Here is a 13,663-nt window from a genome sequence, read left to right on the forward strand (position 1 = left end):
CTCTAGGATTCTCTATTGGATCCATAATTGGATTCATCTCTGGATTCTCACTCTCCCAGATCCTCTTCTGATTCTCCAGGATCTTCTAAATCCTCCTCAGATTCATCTGGATTCTCCTCTGGATCTTTAGCATCTTTTGAATCCTCCTCAGATTCATCTGGATCCTCTTCTGGATCTTCAGGACTCTAATAGAAATAAAGTAATTGTCTGCATATCTCTGAATATGAGATGTGCCCATTATAATCATCCCAAAGTTGGAATGCTATCTGCTTAATATTTTCTGACATTAAATAGACCATAGCTCATCTTTTGTGTGTGTCTTGGACTGGAAACTCTTCTCGCTTGAGTTTCCAGAACAACTGATCGAGTTGACCAATAAGCCATCCAACTCCTTGAACCGGGTCAAAATCAAGCTCCTTAATCTCCTCCCAAAGCTCATGTTGTCGTAAATCGCGACTAGCCATCTGAAAAATTAAAATTAAATAAGTCAGTACAAAACCGACTAACTAGTACAAAATCGGCTTAATTCAATTTATACAAGCATAGTACCAACATAATAAATCAAGAAAAATAAATCTTCTCGATTTTCAGGAGTCTAAGTCGACTGACCCATTGGATCGGTTGATTATAAATCTAGATCCTAAGCTTGGTCCATTATCCATAATTAGAACTGATCTAATTGGATAGGGATCTTTGCATCTAAGTTCTGTTACTGTTTGATCTAAGTCCATTTCAACCAATTTAAGACTATCGATCAAACTTTGATCCGTTTGATCAAACCAATGATCATTGGTTTAAGTTTGACCAATTAGAACAAATCTAATCATTTGATCAAATCTGATGCAATAGAATAAATCTGGTCATTTGATCATATTTGATCCATACCCAATTAATTAATCCAAACTGATTCAGGTTTGGATTAAATTGGTTTGATTAAATCAACTAATAATTTAATTTAAACAGGATCTAATTGGACTAAAATTGGTCTTGCCCATTTATCATAAATAGTCAATTAATTGAACTCAATATTCAATTAATTATCACGTGCAAACAAAATTAATGCTACACTAAGTATGTATTAGCAAAATTCAATCGTGCATGGTTTTTTTTTCATATGCATTAATTCTTCTAAACAATAAAATGTATCCATGCTAAGAAAAGGAAAAAAACGTTATCTTTTTTTTATTAATTTTATTTGATTTATAAATATCCAACATTTTCTCAATGACACTATGCTTCATGTTCACATTTTCTCCTGTGCGATGGTTAAGACATGAGGTGTTACCACATGAGGTCTTGGGGTCGAAATTCGGTGTGATCGAGCATAACCTTGTTAGTTAGAACCCTAGAGCCAATCATTTGATGATTGTATTATGGACTTGTTGTATCATATTCTTATATAAATAAAGGCATTTGTTTTGGTTATTATACTTACTTGTATTGGTGCCAAATAAACTAAGTATAATAGCGTCCTTGAGTAGAAGGTTCTCACCTATATCAATCGGTTAGTTGAACCGATAGTGAGATGATATAGGGAACACTACTCTTAATCATTCCTAGTCGAGTATTAACATTCAAGGACAATGTTAATGCAATAAGACTAGCATGTAGGTCAACTCGATGACTTGATCTCACTAGTTATGGATATAGAGATATCAAGTTGACACATGGGTATGCATTGGAGAATATATACTGAATGACCCGCCATGAGAAAGTATCATGGATCGTTATATGAGTGTCATATACTTTCTTATGTGACTATTAGTATGACTACTAGTCCTTGGACCTGAAGTCACCATGGATCCCTACATAAGGAGTTATGTACTTTGGTTTTGTCAAACGTCACTCGTAACTGGGTGGACTATAAAGGCGATTACTGAGTATGTAACGAATTATGCAGAGGGATGTGAGTGATGTAGATGGGATCTATCCCTCCTATATGACGAGAGAGACATCGATATTCTTGATAGAGTGAGACCACAAAGTGCATGACCATGCCCAAATGAGTCAATATGAGATATTGAGCTCATTTGATTGAGTGAGTCTACTTGAAGTTCAAGATTTAGATTGGTTAGAGGATGACACGGTCTATGTCTCACATTGATCAATCTAGATGTCTAGGATAGAAGGACACTTGTCATATATTGTGAGGAGTCACAATTAGTAGTCACAAGGTGATGTTGGATCTCAACATTCTTGTAACTTGGGTAGTAATGATGTGTTGCTAGATACCGCTCATTACTTATGCTCCTAAATGGGTTTAGGGGCATTGCCAACGTTACAAGAACCTATAGGGTCACACACTAAGGACAATTAGATGGAGATTATGTTCATATGATGAACCAAGAGGATTAGATTCATGTGATGAATCAAATTGGATTAAGAGTAATCCTAATTGGGTTAATTGAGTTGGACTCAAGTTGATTCATGTGTTCAATGAGTCTAATTTAGATTATGACTCATTGAATCAATTTAATTAAATGAATTAGATTCATTATATTAAATTGGCTTGAATTAAATGGTTGGATTAGATCAACCATGAGAGAGATTAAGTCAAGTTTGACTTGACTTGAGAGGAAGAGGAAGAGTCAAGTTTGACTTGACTTTATGCCACATCATTTGTGACTTAGCATTAAGTGGCCAATAATGGTGTTACACATCATGTTTAGCACATGTGTGTGCCACCTCATGGAGGTTACAATCTCTTTAATGGCCACATTAAATGAGAATGGGGGTTTCAATTCCCATTGTGGCCGGCCACTTATGGTGTTGAATGAGATTGATTTTTCATTCAAGGGATATTCATTCCATCTTCTTCCTTGCTCTCTCTTCTTGCTCTCCCTCTCCTCCTCTTGCCGTGACTGATCAAGGGTGCTAGCACACCTTTGTTTAGTTTTTCTCCACCCATTTGTTCGTGTGGATATTTCTAGAGGATCGTACGCTTGACGATCTCGAGATCCGGCACTTCCTTGGACGAGCGGGATTCGTAAAGGGCACGCATCAAGGGTAAAAGGTTTTCTCCTTGTAAATCTAGTTTAGAACTAAGTACAAGAAACTCATACTCATAAATTTTTGTTTTATTTTACTTCGCACGGATCCGGTGGCTGGGGGTTTCAGGGTTTCCGTGAAGCGAAAAAGCGGTTTTCGCGGCCCGAAAGACCCAACAAACCTCCCCCATGTCTTGGCCATTTGCACTAATGGCTAGTAGTCACCCGTGATTTACCTCCTCCGTGTTGGCCTAGGGACGGGTTGGCGGGGGCGATGGAGGCGAGCGAATCACCTTTTGCCACATGTTCACATTTTCTCCATTCATTTTTTTCGCCGCACGCCGCACACTGTACGCCGCACGCTGCACGTTGCACGCCGCACGCCACGCAACCGCGACGAACTCGATCGCTAGCCATGCCAGCCTTCTGCCGATCTTCTGAGGTGGTAGCCGGTCCTTTCCGGCACCGGAATCCAGTCATCTTTAGGCTCGACGAGATCGCCGACACTTGCTCTGCCTGCCCCAGCCACCAACACATAGCTACCAGCCAGGACGCCATCACCGGCCACGGAATGTCGTCATCGGCATATCCCCGCACTCGAGCCCTACTCTGATGGAAATCACTACACTATCGCGATTTTTCAAACTTGGCACAGTGAGCAGCGATGCTAAAGCCGACGGTGACTCTTACCAGCGACCCTGTCGCCAGTGAGCGACGACTACTAGCGACCCTATCACCGGTCTCCCTGTCATGATGCAGTCACCGATGCTTGTATGCTACGACACATTAGTCATGAAAAACAGCGACGAGAAATGGCAAAGCAATACAGAAAATATCCGAAAATTGATTTCATAATTCGCCTTAAGCATTTAGAAATAACATGCTCTGATACCAATGCTGATATTCTAAATGCATGAATAAAATGAATTTAAAACATAAACAGTAAATTCTTACAACGATCTCCCATAGATCTACAATCGACAATGGTAAGATTCGCTGTCGGAAGAACGATTACAGGATCAGAAAGCTCTTCGCAATTCCACGAACTAAATCCCACCTTCACAGATGTTCTTCCCTCTCTCTTTCTTTTTCCACCGTCGTGTGAAAAACTCTTCCTCTTTTTCTCACCTCACGAATGAACCTTGGGCGCACCCCTTATAAAAGGAAATAACCCAGGGGTGTAATGGACTTTTCCATTAAGAGTAGTGGGGAACGTGGGCATGTTCCCACGTTCCCATTTCCTACAACCTCTTCAACAGCAGTGGCAAAACCAATTGTCGATAACCTAATCATATAAGGTAGGGAAATAAATGCAAATAGAAATGTTATGGAAATACAAGAGCATTTCAAGGAAATGAAACCGAAGTACCTCAATGTCATTGTCGATAGTCTTGGGGATACCGGCTACCGCAACTTTCAGGGCGTTTTTGAATTTCCTACAAAAATATAGAGCATAAGAAATTTGATAGCCTTCAATACATGTAGTGGTTGAACTAGTTATCCCAAATTTACCTCATAAATGAGTGCTGCCCCTCTTTGAGTTCCATCGCCTCCTATATATAAACCTAAAATAATAACAAGCTATCTTTGTTATCGAATCAAATTGATATGCCCGATATGTAGCTAGAATAGCTAACATAGTCTAAGAATTTGTGATAACCTGATTGATACCGCGATCTTCGATAGTACTGTTTACTATCTTTGATGTATCATGGCCACCTCTCGATATGCCAAGGATAGTACCTCCTCTTTTGTGGATGTCATTGACACTCTTCGGTGTCAAGTTAATGGTGTTGCTCAAGTAGAAGCCTTTATATCCACACTACGAGTTTATAGACCAACAAAAGCATATAACCGAGTAGTAGAAGAGGTCTCAACATACTCATTTTAAGTCCCTAAACAAACCCAAACCGATAAGCGATACCACATTTGAACACTCACCTCGATTCCAAGAACTTTGCGAACGTCATACATGTCGTATAGTCCACACACTACTTCTCGTATCACCGTGTTGAGTCCGGAACACAAACCTCTACAAGTCACAATGCAAGTGATAATTATGATTTTACTATACTATTTGGGTTCATACATGCATTGTTTGATATTGTTTTCATAGATGAAACATATGTTTACATCACATTTCGGCCATTGCATTTATTCTTGGACTTAATTGTAAATTATCTTATTTTTGTGTTATTTGATGCTAATATTTAATTCTTATTTTGTAGGCATCAAAGGATCTTGGATGTGGATTTATTCTAACCGAATTTGCGATCGAATCGTAGTTTAAACGAGAATATCAAGCTTTGGAGCATTATGGACCGTTCATCAAGAATAAGAGGGATCTGAACCATCCATTGAAGATCTGGTCCATCCGACCTAAGGAAGAGTAGATCCAAACCCTTGATCAAGATCAATACCTTCGGATCGAATTTTGAGTGATTTTCCACCTTTGATCAGGATTAGGGATGGCAATGGGTCGGGTTCGGGTCGGATTCTATATCCTCCGTACTCATATCCATTGGGTATAGGATATCCAATGGGTATACCCATATCCATAAAGGACCGGATATATTCTATATGTGTAATTTTTCTTCTTTCTATCGAGCTATTATCATTCAACAAAAATATATTAAAATTAACATTCTATTAAAATATATATATATATATATATATAATTAAAAAAAAATTAAACATCTATATAGGCTTCCTAATATCAACAAAAAATAGTAATTTGATTTTAGAAAAATAAAATTATCTTTAATATATGTATATATATTATTTAATCGGGTATTCGGGTTGGGTATCGGGTATTGATAGTCCCTCCATACCCTCCTCCATTCGGGTCGGATGTCGGATCCTCCATCGGGTTCGGGTGAAATTGTCATCCCTAATCAGGATCCAAATCACCCACAGCCCTCCATCACAGATCTGAGATCTAATTTAAATGAGAAGCTATAGTAGCCTTTTGCTTCGTCAAAATCTCCACACAGCTTCGCGTCGAACAACAGGGAGGTGCGAGCTTCTCCGGTGATCTTCGACCCCGATTCCTTCTCCGATCAACTTCTCGAGCGACGACGTCAGTGAGGGAGCTTCTCCGATCATCTGAAGCCGCCGCGTGAGCGTTCTTTCAAGTGCATTTCTATTTTCTTCGATGTTTTGTTTTCTATAGATTTGGCGGGCGTTCCCTCATATCTGTGATTCCCTTCCAATTAGAGACATTAGGCGGCGTTCCTCCAGTGTTCCTGAGCTTCATCCAATGATCATCCACAATCCACAACTCCCATCCAGATTCAGAGTTCCAGATTTGCAGAATTCTGGATTTTCGGCCATTTTCAGGTTCCAAGTTGTTTCTAGCTTGCCAGACGCGTTCCACTGGTGTGGCTAAGCAATTCTGAACTGAGACACAACTGAAGTTCTTCACTGATGACCGGAGTTGGACGTTCTTGTCTTCGACTTCTTGTTTATTTCATTTATTCATTGTTTTTATAGCTAGAACAGATTTCTTTTGATGTTTGTTATGTTCGTATCAATAATCTAGCATTTCTTTAACTTGTTAGAGTTTAATTCGTGTTTAGTGGTTATAATTTCATTGATGCAATTTAGTGTAAGTCTTGTTTGATGCTTAGTTAATTGTTAAGTGGTTTAGTTTTAAGTTAGGGTTTAATTCTTGCTTTGGATCAGATTTAATTGTGTATTGTTATTTCATTCTTAGTTTAAGAGTGTTGATGGTTTAATCATAATGTAGGGTGACAATGCGTTATGGATTGATTGTTGACACCTAGGTAGATTTCATTTATGCATTATATTAGTTTCCTACTAGTTATGCTTTCAATTTGTTAATTTTAGAATCAAATCTGAAATCCCCATTTCTATATTAAAACCCTAAAAATAGGAATAATATACAATCCTAGATTATCATTCTACTATTAGTTCCTCAAGAGATTCGATCCTAGGCTCGTTATTACATCATCACAGTGTAGTTAAGGGGTTTGCTAGATATAAATTGTTAATTTGATTTACGGGTGTGACAGATTTGTCATCAAATTTTGGCGCCATTGCCGGGGAACATATACGGTGTTTGGTGATCTTAGGATTGTTCTTTATTTTAAAAACTTTAAAAAAATTTTGTTGTTTCAATTGCTTTCATGTTTATAGATCCATGTGTTTGATTTTATATATTCCCGAGTATTCTGATTTTATTTGCTAGTTGTCAGTGTAAGTGTTTGAGTATATACTAAAAGCCTAGCTTTTTATATAAACATTTATTTAGAAATAAGAATCACATTGGTCAAGTGTCTACATTTATATATACTGAGTGTAGTCGTTCAATTAATTTATATTGTAGATAACACGGTGTGTGGTGTCACACACAGGAGATCGTGTTATCAGTTCTTTATAAATTATAAACAGTAGCTCACGACTAAAATGGAAAGGAACAAATCATTGGAATAGTCGTAGTGTAATTAGGTATTAGTTTGTCTTGACTAATAAATTACACTAGTACACTCTAAGTGTATTGAGCAGGACTATTTAAGGAAAGTTCTTTTTATACTGACTTAATATAAGAACAAATTCTTAGTTATTATGGAAGTGTGTGCTCTTAATCCTAATATAATAACAAGCACATATATTTAATATTTATTTCTTTAACTTATCAAAGGGTGAGATTTAGCTTGATAAATCAATAAGCCGGATAAGTTGGGAAATGATATTACTTATAGTGTGTGTTGTTGATTATAGAAGGAAACTGTGTCCTAGTAGTCTAGGTTGATAATGTCCCCAAGAGGAGCTCATAAGGATTGTCACGTTAAACCCTGCAGGTGGACTTAGTCCGACATGACGATAAGGTTGAGTGGTACTACTCTTGGACTGAGATATTAATTAAAATAAGTTGTCAGTAACTCAATTAATTAGTGGACATTTGACATCTTAAACACAGGGAGACTAACACACTTATAATAAGAAGGAGCCCAAAATATAATTTGGGATTGGTGCAGTAGTTTAATAATAATTCTTTAGTGGTATGAATTATTATTGATGAAGTTAAGTTGTGTGTTCGGGGTGAACACGAGGAAGCTTAATTTCATCGGGAGACCAAAACCAATTCCTCCTCTCGGTCCCTATCGTAGCCTCTTGTATATAGAGATTTATACTCACCACATACCCACTTCTTACCCAACCCAAGGGGGTCGGCCAAGCTAGCTTGGAACCCAAGCTAGGGCCGACCAAGACCAAGTGTTTGAGCCAAGTTGGTAGTCAGCCAATGCTTGGAATCCAAGCATGATGTGGCCGGCCACATCACATTAAAAGGGATTTTATTTATAAATTTTTCTTATGTGGATTCCATGGTTTTAAAAGAAAGTTTAAAATTTAAATCTTTCCTTTTATAGCTTTCTACAAAAGATTAAGAAAAGATTTGAAATCTTTCCTTATTTATATATTGAAAGGTAGATTTTAATTTTGAGAAAACTTTCCTTTTTTAACCATGTTCATGATTTAAAAGAGAGTTTAAAAATTAAATATTTCTTTTATAAGTTTCTACAAAAGATTAAGAAAAGATTTAATATCTTTCCTTATTTATAAATTGAAAGGAGATTTTAATTTTTAGAGATAACTTTCCTTTTTGGAAATCATTCACATGTTTAAAAGAAAGATTTTAATTTATAAAAGTTTCCTTTTTACAAACCACCATGAAGGGAAAATTTATTGGAGAAATTTTTTATAAATTTCTGGAAACAAATTAGGAAGTTTTAATTCTTGTGTTAATTAAAACTCTCCTTGTTTTGGAGATTAAAGTGGTCGACCATTATAATTAAGAAAAGGATTTTAATTTTAATTAATTAAAATGTTACCTTTTATGGCAAAAGAATTAAGGAAGTTTTTATTTAAATTTCCTTATTTGCCAAGACCAAGGATTATAAAAGAGGGGGTAGAGGTGCCTTCATGGGAACGACTCTATTCTTTTTCTTCCTCTCTTTTCCTCCTTGGTGTGGCCGGCCCTAGAGGTTCTCCCTCTCCTCTTCTCTTCTTCTTTAGTGGCCGGTTTCATCTTTCTTTTGGAGTTGGTGATAGTGGCCAGTTCTAGCTAGGAGAAGAAGGAGAGAAAGGAGGTTTTGTTTCTTACATCCCTTGGAGCTTGGTGGTGGTGGTCGGACCTCTACTTCTCTTGGAGAATTGATGGTGGCCGAATCTAGCTTGGAGAAGAAGGAGCTTGGTGGTTCTCGTCTTGGAAGATCGTTGCCCACACAACGTCCGAGATTAGAAGAGGAATACTGTAGAAGATCAAGAGGTTATTTGCTTACAAAGAAAGGTATAACTAGTAATTGTTTTCCGTATCATACTAGTTTTCTTTGTATAGTTATTTTTGGAAATACCAAACGCAAGAGGAATATGATTCTAGAGTTTCGAATTTGTAATTCGAGTTTGTGTTTTTTGTTTTATTTTTCAAATTTGTGATTCAATTGTTCTTTTTTGTTAAACCTAATGTTATTTTAGGAAATTAAATATTGAATTTCTATTAAAGGCTTTGTCGAGACAGTGGTGGATGATCCTATACCCAAGAAGGCCTTGTACCTCGCCATGTTTGACTTGAGAGCCGATTTTAGAAATAAATATTTAATTAACTTTGTAACATAGGTTGGACTTGGATCAATAGTGTTAAGTTCCGCTTGCGATCTAAGTCTAAACCATTAAGAACAGATAAGTTAAATTTGGAATCAATAATGTTAAGTTCCGTTTGCGATTCCTAATTTAATTTTTAAAGAACACAATAGGTTGTTTAGGAAAGGTTCAACACTTGTATAAAATTTTTTTTATAGTGGAACTGGTACGATCTTCCTAGGACCAACCAATAGTAAGAACATGGAATCTATTTGACCATGGGTCCATATTATCAGTATTTTAGAGATGGGATAGAGAGTCATTATTATCAGCCTCAGACTGGGTTCTATCAACTTGAATATCAGTACTACCCACCTATGGATCAGCAAAATAGGTATGAGTCATTTTCTAATACCTATTATTCTAATTGGGTGGATTATTCACATTTTAGGTATGAGGATGCACAAGTACAATTTACAGAGTCAACATGGAATTTCAATGAGGTTATGCAACAAATGAGAGAGCATCAAGAGTAATAATTCTCAAGGATACAGAATATACAGAATCAGTTAGATTAAATTGCATCATGCATCAATCAGTTACAAACACAAAACTCCAGTGGGGAGATGGAAAGTAGAGATTCTGTCAGGTTTGACCCTACTTCTATTACTTCACAAGATTTTTCTAGTATTATTTGTGATGATGATGTAGTTGTACATATTTCTGATTCTACTAATGTTGTTGCTTTAGATGTTGTGAATGATGCAGATACAAATGCAGAAGATGATTTAAGTATAGGGGATTACTTACTAGAAGCATTACCTCAAGAATCACCAAGAATAGTTGATGAAGAGAGTGTAGAGACTTGTGCTATTGAGGCAAGGACCCAAGAATCATTACCTTTGGTTGTACATTCACTTGAACTAGAGCCTGAGCCATTGATGAAAAGGAGGTAACAATCACCACTCCAGGTACCTTTCAACATGAGAAGGTGAGTATTTCTTGTGATGCATCAGAAAATTTAATAGAGGTACCAATTGTTGACTTTATTAGATGTGATTCATTATTTGATATATTTTCTACCAAAATTAATATTTTCCTATTTTCTTTTTATCCCATATGTGTGTGGAAGGTGTTGTCTTTTATTGATTGTGTAGGAGAATTTAAGCTTCCGGAGTGGATGCTCAAACTGAACTGTCTCCGACCTCCAGAAAGAATTTTCAATTGAAAAATGATGAATAAAAAAGATTTGTTGGTTACAAAGATTACTCCAATACCGGAGTGGATTCTTCTTCTTAATCTTCTTTAACCACCGAGAATAAAGGGGAGTTGGTTCCAATTTAGCTTTCTTTTGCATTTTAATTCATGCTTTGAGTTTAGTCTTTTCTTCAGTAAATTCCTTTTGTGTAAATGTTGATTTTAGTTTTGAGAAATGAGTTCTTTACTGTAGGATGTCTTCTTATTGCATTTAGCTTTGATTTTGAATAAGAAAATGGCACCTCTTAACATTTTCCTATAATATGATAGAAGTAGAGAATGTAAGCTAGATTTGAGTATCTTATTTTGGGGCTTAATCTCAAAAATGGACTTTTAATTTTCTCAAGGTTACTACTTAATGATGGACACTAGATTGATAAGTTGATATGATACTTTTTCATACTTAGTGAGGATGAGTCTTAATTTGAATGATGCACTTGTGTTATTGTAACTCTAGAACTTGCTTTGACTCTTTCAAAACCACAATTTACTAGTTGAATAATGTTGTGAAGGTAAATCAATTTGCTTAATATTCTTCCACACAATATCTTGCTAATCTTCTTGTTCATCATCATATTATTTCATTTTCTCTCATTTCTTAATCTTTTGGATGTGGATACCTTGATTGTTATATGATGGATGATTTGGCCAAGATGACAAAGGATTAAGTGTGAGGGAGGTGTGTAGTATTTTTGAAGGTTTGGATACATTTTTTAATGGTCGGGAAAATTCAAGCCAATGATGGAGTTTTGGAAGAATGTTGTTATGAATGGAGTACTCTTAAGATTATATGTTAAATGTATCCATATCTTGAGTTTTATCATGTCAAGAGTAAGCTCCAATTGCTTTGAATTTTAAGACTTGATACTGTGTTGATAAATTCAAAACTTTGAGAGACATATGTTGGAAGAAGGTATTGAAAATGTTGAAATCTGAAAATTCTGTTGGAGTTGCTGATCAGGAGCTTTGCTATAGCTTTTGGAGAATGTGGTTATTAGTAATCCTCAGCTGAGATAGGAGAGTTGAATCAAGGAAGTTGGGGTAGTGTAGGTTACTGAGGATAGTGCTGAGAATATGTTGCTGCACCGAATTCTGCAGAAATAGACACTGCAACTATGGAGTAATGGAAGACTGAAGGAATGATAGTGGATATGACTGCATATGAACGTTACTGGTGTCAATGAAGACAATTACAAGGTTCTGAAATTTGATGAATAAGAAGTTGATTGAGAGAAGTAGAAATCTACAGATTTTGTGCCAGGAATCAGGAACAAGCTAATGGTATTCTTGCTTCCATGACATCTGCAAAATAAGAAAGGATGAAATTCAGAAACTTTATCTGGACACAGAAATTCAGAAACAGTGAACTTTTGTAGCCTACTATAATCTGATCAAAATGGATCAAAATTCGTAATTCAGTTGGTGAATATCATTCCACTAATAAAGCACTTCATGATGGCATCATAAATTATGAAAAGTTGAAGAAAAAGGTAGTAATTGATATTCAAAATAGTGAGGTGAAAAGCTGGAAACAGAATTCAGTTTTACATGTTGTATCAAGTTGGTATTAATCTTTATTCATCAGCTCTAAAAATTAGTATGGAATTAAGTGAAGTTCTTGTATTTTCAGAAGCAAATTATGTTCACCTCCTTTCTATATCTTCACATATCTACTTGACAAAATTCTGAATTGTTAGAATGGCTGAAAAGGAAAATTGTGAATTGCTGAAATTGCTATTGGGAGAAAAAAAATGCTGATGGGATTTAAGTTGAAGGCTAATCATATAAAATGAGATCACTTTTCAACTAATCAGGGAAAGAGTTGTAATGGTAAAAGAAGGGAACAAATGGTATCAGTTTTAGAAGTTGTGCAGAAATGCAGAGCCACAATTGAAATAGAAATGAAATGTAAGTTGAGTTACCTTTGTGCAGAAATGGTTTTAGTACAAAATGTTGTTTTAATGGAAGAACGAATTTGTTGGTTCCTTTACTACACTAAACATCAAGAGCTATCTTTGTGTTGAATTGGAATAATTGTTAAAGGAAAATGAAGTAATCGATTGTAAAAGCAGAAGAAGCAGTAAGCAAGTAATAGAATTCAGTTTTTGAGTTAAATCAAGTGTGTGCCAAAGTTTTATCAGCAGGCTTCGAATCATTGAGAAACTTAAGTGAAGATCTTGTATTTTCAGTGACAAATGGTGGTTAATGGGGTTATTGTTGTGCTCTATTTTTAGCAAGAGAATTCTTCATGTAACATACCTAAATTACTGTTGATTACTTCTGTCTGTTTGAATTGTAGTGAAGAAGTCTAAAGCAATAGATTTAAGAAATACAAGTCGTATCTTGGAATTGTAATGCTGAATCTGGAAATGGTTGTTAAATCTGGATACCATAGATTTGTTTAGAATCGGATGTAAAAAGCTACTGTGGTGTCAACATCAAATTGTTTGTGCCATAGAGAAGTAAAAACTGTGAGTTCAATAATCTGAATTCTGGAATAAGTTCATAATCCCTTATGGTCCAGAATCAATAATTTTGAGAAGCTGAATTCTGATTTCGTATAGGAACTCACTGGATTAGCAGCAATTGCTTGCGAAGCTATTATAGATCACTGAAATTTCTGGAGGTTGCAACTTGATGTGCCTATTTCGGAAATGAGCTACAACAAGCTAGAGTTGTTAAAACTTGAAAATCTTTGGAGAATGAATTGATAAGGATCTTAAGAAGCTAGATGAAAAGGAATTGGAAATTTTGGAGGCTAAATGATGATTAGTTGATAAAGTCCAGAAACTGTATAGAAAATTCAAGCAACCTGC

General features: G+C 35.9%; 1 pseudogene; it reads right to left on the minus strand.

The window, feature by feature from the left end:
• Nucleotides 1-13,663, minus strand: part of LOC122010965 — a 39,291-nt pseudogene that overhangs the window by 6,672 nt on the left and 18,956 nt on the right.

The sequence above is a fragment of the Zingiber officinale genome, chromosome 8A (assembly GCF_018446385.1).
Source record: "Zingiber officinale cultivar Zhangliang chromosome 8A, Zo_v1.1, whole genome shotgun sequence".
In the NCBI taxonomy this organism is placed as follows: Eukaryota; Viridiplantae; Streptophyta; class Magnoliopsida; order Zingiberales; family Zingiberaceae; genus Zingiber; species Zingiber officinale.